This window comes from Nannospalax galili, unplaced genomic scaffold (genome assembly GCF_000622305.1).
Source record: "Nannospalax galili isolate Female #2095 unplaced genomic scaffold, S.galili_v1.0 scaffold1200, whole genome shotgun sequence".
NCBI classification, from domain to species: Eukaryota; Metazoa; Chordata; class Mammalia; order Rodentia; family Spalacidae; genus Nannospalax; species Nannospalax galili.
Window position 1 is genome coordinate 2,781,719 of NW_008347131.1, and position 7,548 is coordinate 2,789,266.

At 36.0% G+C, this 7,548-nt stretch overlaps 1 pseudogene; it reads left to right on the forward strand.

Moving 5' to 3' along the window:
- The first annotated feature begins 6,136 nt into the window (after positions 1-6,136).
- Positions 6,137-7,035, forward strand: LOC103742596 (annotated as a pseudogene).
- Positions 7,036-7,548: the final 513 nt, after the last annotated feature.

A 7,548-nucleotide genomic window follows, 5' to 3' on the forward strand; every position in this document is an offset into this window, starting at 1 on the left:
TATATATATATATTCTCAGTGACAACTCTCAAATGTGATTATTGATCACACATAGTAACTGTTGATTCTGGAAGTCGATCCTGGATAAAGCTGTGATAGAAACTCTAAAAAGTTTTGAAAATGAGGTAAGATTAATAAGTCCTCTGCAGGCTTACGAGGCTGTGCTTGTGTGAAGCATTTATGACTTCAGTGACTACGGATGAATGCATTGTCTCTTTGTGGGTAGAAACAGATTCTGAAATTCTGACATCAAATTAAGAGATCATTTTCTGGTCCAGATTTAAAATCTGCTGTGATAGAAACTCTAAAAAGTTTTGAAAATGAGGTAAGATTAATAAGTCCTCTGCAGGCTTACGAGGCTGTGCTTGTGTGAAGCATTTATGACTTCAGTGACTACGGATGAATGCATTGTCTCTTTGTGGGTAGAAACAGATTCTGAAATTCTGACATCAAATTAAGAGATCATTTTCTGGTCCAGATTTAAAATCTGGAGGTCTAGAATTGGAACAAAAGACAAGAAGAAAGAAAACTTGGGTAACATCCATTAAATCCTTCCTCTTATTTTATGGCAAGGAAAGCTTAGCTCAAATGGAGCTAAGCTTTCTTAAATACATCTTTCTGTGTAAAAGGTATAAAGTGGGCATGGTAAAGGAATAGGTGAACAATAAAATCCATTCTTTTTACACATTTATATATCTAAGCTTTCTTTATACATCTTTCTTAAATAGCAGGCTGATGGTTTATTTAAAAATTTTGTGTCAGAAGCAAGAATTGGATAGTACATGTACTTTAGTAGTTTATAGAATATTGCTAGATTGAAAATATAAAACTCTCCAGAACTTTTTATTTTTGCTGTTTAAATGCATATTACAGTACAGTAAGCATGTTGCATAATCATGTTCCAAAACACAACAAATTATAGCACACAGTTTATCTTCAGTGATGCATTTTAAGTATATTTGTATAGTTTATAGAATGTAGCATTTATTATGATAACTTGTCACCTTGCTTTTGGTATATTTTTATATTTTTGTTGAGCTTTGTAATTTCATACAAGAGTTCTTAATCAAATTTAGATCCCTCCCCCATTCATGCCTCCCCAACCCCCCCAAACCTCATGTATTCTGCCATACATGTTAAGTCCTAGTCATTTGCTTATGATATTTTAACATGTTGTTTCCACTGAAGTTCTTTTTTCTTTTTAAGTATGATAAATACACATAATACATTCACTCTCGTATCCTTATGATCCGCTCAAACTCTCTACCCCACTCAACAATAGCTCCCTATTCTTCCTCCACCCATCCCCTAAATCACTTTTGTACTACTTATATGAATACAACTGCTGTAAGTACCTCATAAAGGTGAGATAACAAGTAATTTGGCTTAATGTCCTTTATGCAGTTTATAGAATGCTGCTAGAATAAATAAAATAAAACTCTCTAGAACTTTTGTATTATTGATGTTTAAATATATATTACAGTAGAGTAAGCATGCTGCAGAAAGCATGTTGCAAAATATAACAACATAGTAAGGCACACATGTCATAGTATATATCAGAATTACATTCCTTTTTGGATATGGAATTTATTGGTCATCTATTCCCTTACTATGCCCACTTTATGCCTTTTACACAGGAATAAAGAAACACAGTGAGAAGACAAATACCATCACTGAAAACTACTTTGGAGCTAACCTTTTCTATGTAGGCACAATAGTGCATTCATTCATTCATCTGTTGATGGACAAATAGATCATTACTACTTTTTGATTATTGTGAATGAGTCTGATTTGAACATCAGGTAAATATTTGTTCTGGCTTATCCTTTATATTATTTTATTTGTATGCATGAATAGGATTTTGACATTTTAGGTTTGCTTTTAGGTTTTATTATAAAATGTGAAACACATCATCAGAAATTTATTTGTTCTGTTCATGAATATATTTTTGCCTATTAAAAAGTCACTTAATATCTATTCTAGTGGTTTAATAATTTTATGACTATTTTAGGCATAAGATCTACAGGATCTTCAGGAAAATACTAGGATTTTTTTCTGCCTGTCGGAAGGATTTCATTTCAAATATTTAAAAAAAATGTAATAGATGGAACCGGACACAGTATTTTGAGCTCTGTTGATTCCCTAACTTACAAAACATTAAATTTCCTTGAATTCAATTTCAAATGCAGAAGTAATGTATAGAGAAAGACAATGAATTTCCTATAGTAACATGACTAGTAGAGGAAAGGCAGCCTCCACAACTGTATGCAAGAAAGAGCTAATCCAGCCAGCCAATAGGAAGTCTCTTTTGGGTAATTAGAGATGAGAAGGCCTCTGGGGAAACTCATGTAGATCTTTTATAAAGCCATAGAAATCAAACTATATACAGAAGCAGATAAATGTAAACAATATCCTGAATTTATTTAGTGTTTGTTTGCCAGATGATTTTCTGTAATCCATATTTTCGTTTAATCCTCAATGGCTTTCATAAGAAATGTTTTATAGTTCTCATTCTACACTTGATGTTGCTTGATTAACCCACAGCCACATGGTAGTTAAGTATAGATTCTGAGGCTCATAATCCAAATCAGAATTTGGGGGCTGATCCCTCAACATCTCTAAGCACCCTGGCCCACTAAGTCAAAATTACACAAAATAATTCTAACCATGATTTCAAATGACATAGGATTATTTCTTTTCTTAATTTTTCTACAAAGCACAATTAAGTACACACAGATTTTAGAAAGAGCAATTTTTCTTGACATCAAATTGAGATAAGAAAATATCTAATATTTCTCTAAAATTCATATTCAAGATGACTATTCTAATCATCTGATTTGATTTCTTAAAATTTTTATTGAATTTTTGTGTATTTCATACATAAAATCATCTTTATAGCCCTTCTCCTTTGGCACCCTCCCATAGCCCCCCTCTGGAGTTGATATATTCTGTCATTTATATGAAGGCATATTATGTAAAGTTAGTGTCCTGAGATGTTCCTCAGTGCAAGTTTATCCACCAGGGTTTAGTAAGCTTATCTAGAGTCTCTCCCTTCAAGAAGATCAGCTCTTCCTCACCTAGCAATAAACAGCTGCCAACAATTCTTCAACTAAGTTTGGGGCTTGCTGTTCATTTCCACAGTTCTGTACTGGGTTTTGTCTGCCCAAGTTTGCAAGGGTCTTATGTATGCTGACACCATTGCTGTAGATTTGTATGGAATGAGTCCCAGGCACCTGTAGGAGCATTTTCATATGGTGATTCACCTCCTTCCTGGTACTTACATTCTTTCTGGCCCCTCTTCCACAATGGTCTCTGAGCCCTGCATGGGTGGAACTCAATATAAGTGCCCTGTCCACACTCTGCAGATTCTTATTCTCTATATTTTGGCCATTTGTGGACTTTTGTGTTTCTGGTCCTGTATTGCATGAGGAAGCTTCATTGATGAGAATTAAAAGATGCATTAGTGTTCTCTTCATCTCTTGTTCTATGTTCCGTGAGCCTTTGGTGTAGAGGTTGCATCCTAGATGTGCCACTTAGACTTGTATGCCCAGCATTTCTATGTGAGTTCTGAGGATCCGACTCAGGTCCCTGTGCTTATAAGGCAGACACTTTATGGACTGAGTAAGCAGTTCCCTCAGCCCATTTTTAAGTGTATAGTTCAGTTGCATTGAGTATAGTCACAGTATACAGCCATCACAACCATCAAACTGCAGAACTCTTCATTTTGTAAAGTTAAAGCTTTACCCATCAAACAGCTTATTTCCTTACTCCCAGCCCTATCCCTCATCCACCATCCTGCCTTTTGTCTTTATGGTTTTGACTCCTGAGTACCTCCTGAAAGTGGAATCAGCATTTGTCCTTCTGTGACTGCTTTATTGCACTTAGCATATTGTCCTCAATGTTTATTGTGTAGCATTAGTCAAAACTTTCTTTTTATCACTGAGTTGGCTTTAAGTCCAATTAGGTAGCTGTTGATTACCCCCAAGGTAAAAGTGCCACTACTGCACCAATGTTATTTGCTGTGCTGGTCATTGATGTGGATTTTAGGCCTTGAAACTAGGGTTGGATCATTGATTGATCTTCTCCCTTACGAGCTTGTGCAGTGTTCTCCAAAGCTATGAGAGCTAGCCTTCAGGGGATGTGTCTTCCAGGTGAGTTCCAAGTCCATTGCTCCAATCCTGTGTCCAAAGTATGTCCTGTCTTTAGCAATAGAGTCTAACATCAAGTTCTGGGAGGCTGATTTGACTTTTTAAAAAAATTATTTTATTCTCATTTTATATGTACGATGCTTGTGCCTGTGTGTTTGTATGTGTACCTTTGTCATGCAGAGCTCATGGAAGACAGAAGAGAGTGTTATATCCCCTGGAACTGGAGTTATGGATAGCCGCCACATGGATGCTGATATTTGAACCCAGGTTTTCTGATAGAATCGCTAATGGTCTTAACTACTGAGTCAACTCTCCAACCTCAAACTGACTTTTAATTTGATCTCAAGTTATGAATGCATCATTTCAATGATTACTGCCTTACCTCTTAGCGAAGCTACTGTTTTGATAGGAATCAACTTTTATTCAAAATGTTAAACAAGAATGTTCAGGAATAGACTTTTCCCATGTGTTTCACAATTGTGGGGATTAAAATACAGAATTTCAGCATCTATAATTTCTGATACCTTGCAGTTGTTTCTCAATATTTTGCTCCTTATACACTATGTGATTTGTTTCTATGAGACAGTTGCAATCTAGTTTTATTTGCACTATTGAAATATCAATCATATTCACCTATTTAAAGCATTCACTAATGATCTATTCATTGAATATGTTAAGAACTTTGAAGTCTCATTAATATTTGTAAGATGTATTTTCATTTTTAGTAAAATATAATATTGGCAAATTATACAACTTTGTAACTTTCAGGAAAATGTATGTTTCAAAAATGACTTTGAGTAAGGAAAATAGTGATACATAAACCCCAAAATATAGTCTTTATGAGAGATATTCTGGGGAAAAGGGCATGCTTAGTATTCAGTAGATTACTTCACAGATAAATTACCCAATATGTTCCTGCCAGATAGGATATGGAGTTCCTGTTACTGTGTTTATAAGAAAAAGCTTATAAAAGTGAGTGGTGCAACAGTGAGTTCCCAAGTACTTGTTTTCCAGAGTGCTACCTATATGAAGCAGAGTGCAAAAGTGTTGATGAGAAATCTCCACATTCTTTTTCCTTTTTATTTTTTGAGAATTTCATACATACATACATACATACATACATAAAATATGCTTTGATTAAATGTGCCCCCCAGTTCCTACTTTCCAATTCCTCTTCTATCTCTTTCACCACTTTTACATCCAAATTTAATGCTATTTTTAAAACTCACTCACTGAGCCCATTTAGTGTGGCCATAGGTTTATGGATGTCAGACTCTCTACTGGAACATAGGCTGCCTCTTAATGGCAACAGCCCTGAGGAGAATTGACTCTCTCACCCAGCACTCATTAATTTACAGTAACTCCTTAGATAGATACGGAACTTCATAAAATCCCCCCCCCCAATCCATGCAGGGATTTTATCTTACTTGACTTTGTTCAGGTATTGTGGATTTAGTCACTGTCCAACTGAGTTTAAATCTGCAATTGCCTTGTCATTTCTGGGAAACACTGTTTCACCTTAGATATTCACTACTTCTGGTTTTACACATCTTCTGCCCCTCTTCTATAATGATTCCTGATCCTTGGGAGAATGGATATGATATAGATGCCCATTTAGAGCTGATCCCTGAACATTCTCTGCATTTTAGCAAGTAATGGGTCTCTGTGTTAGTCACCATTTCCATAATAAGAAATGTCTCAGAAATGAGTTGATAGATGCCCTACTTAACAGCTGTGAGCATAAATTTGATTAAGAGCTATTGTATGAAATGCACAGAGACTCAATAAAGTGTTGAATGAAAGAACTTAAGGACAGGTTAATGATATGTCAATTTAGCCAAATAACAAGCAAGTTCTTCCCTAGGGTGTATGACCTACCCAGCCACAGGTTTTGGTCAATGGAACTGAGAATCATTTCAAGTTCATCATCAGTTCTTTAACTTTCAGGTTCTGAAACCTAAGTGAGTTCAACCTGTTCAGAAGACCACATGGAAAAGAGGAACAATGTAACTGAATTTATCTCCTGGGCCTCACCCAGAATCCTGAAGGCCAAAAGGTTCTATTTGTTACATTCCTGCTTATCTACCTTATGACAGTGACCAGGAGCATGCTCATCACGGTGACCATTATATCCAGCCAGTCTCTGGACTCCCCTATGTACTTTTTTTCTGGCTTGTTTGTCATTTATTGATACTGTCCAGTTTAACTCCATTCCCCCCAAATGATCATGGATCTGCTCCATGAGAAAAAGACAATTTCCTTCCATGCTTGCATGATTCAAGTTTTTATAGATCATCTGTTTGCTGGGACTGAGGTTATTCTCCTGATGGTGATGGCCTATGACAGGTACATGGCCATCTGTAAACCTCTTCATTATTTGACCATCATGAATCAGTGAGCATGTGTTCTCATACGCTTGGGAGCCTGGATTGGAGGCTTTCTTCACTCATTGGTTCAATTTATTTTTATTTATAAGTTTCTTTTCTGTGGTCTAAATATTATTGACAACTTTCTCTGTGACATTTATCCCTTACTAAAACTAGCTTGCACCAATACCTATCTCATTGGACTTTGCATGATAGCTATCGGAGGGGCAATTTGCACTGTGACATTCTTAATTCTCCTGGTTTCCGATGGGATCATTTTCCACTCCCTTAAAGCTCACAGTTTGGAAGGGAAATGCAAGGCTTTGTACATCTGTGCATCCCATATCACTGTGGTCATTTTACTCTTCATTCCCTGTATCTTCCTGTTTGCAAGACCTACCTCTACATTTCCCATTGATCAGTCTATGACTGTGGTTTTAACTCTCATAACTTCCATATTGAACCCCTTAATCTATACCCTGAGTAATGCAGAAATGAAAAATGCCATGAGGAGACTTTGAAGAACTAAAGTTACTTTAGTAGGGAGAGCTGTATTAGTACCATAAAGCATGATACTCCTTCTTTCACAGAGGTAAGAAGAAAAGTCACTGTCACATTTCCATTTTCATTCTCATTCTCTTTTGGTTCTTTATTCTATAATAGTAAACTGAATGTTTTAAAATGAACTATATTATATCTTTCAAAGACCAAGAGAATTGCTTTGGTTTAGTATCTTTTATATGTAATCATTACCAGTTTAAGATTCTTTGGTGGAGTCTGGAGTGATAGCTCAGCAGTTAAGAGCACTGGTTATTCTTGCAGAGGGGACCTCACTTCAAGTCCCAGCAACCACATGGCAGCTAATAACTGTTATTAACTCCACTTCCAGGAGAATCCAACACCTTTTTCTGACCTTCATGGGCATTGCATGACAGGGGTACACTTATACACATGCAGGTGATACAGTCATATACATAAAATAATAACAAATTTTTTAACAAAGATTCTTTGGCTAACAAGTATTTGGTCCTTCT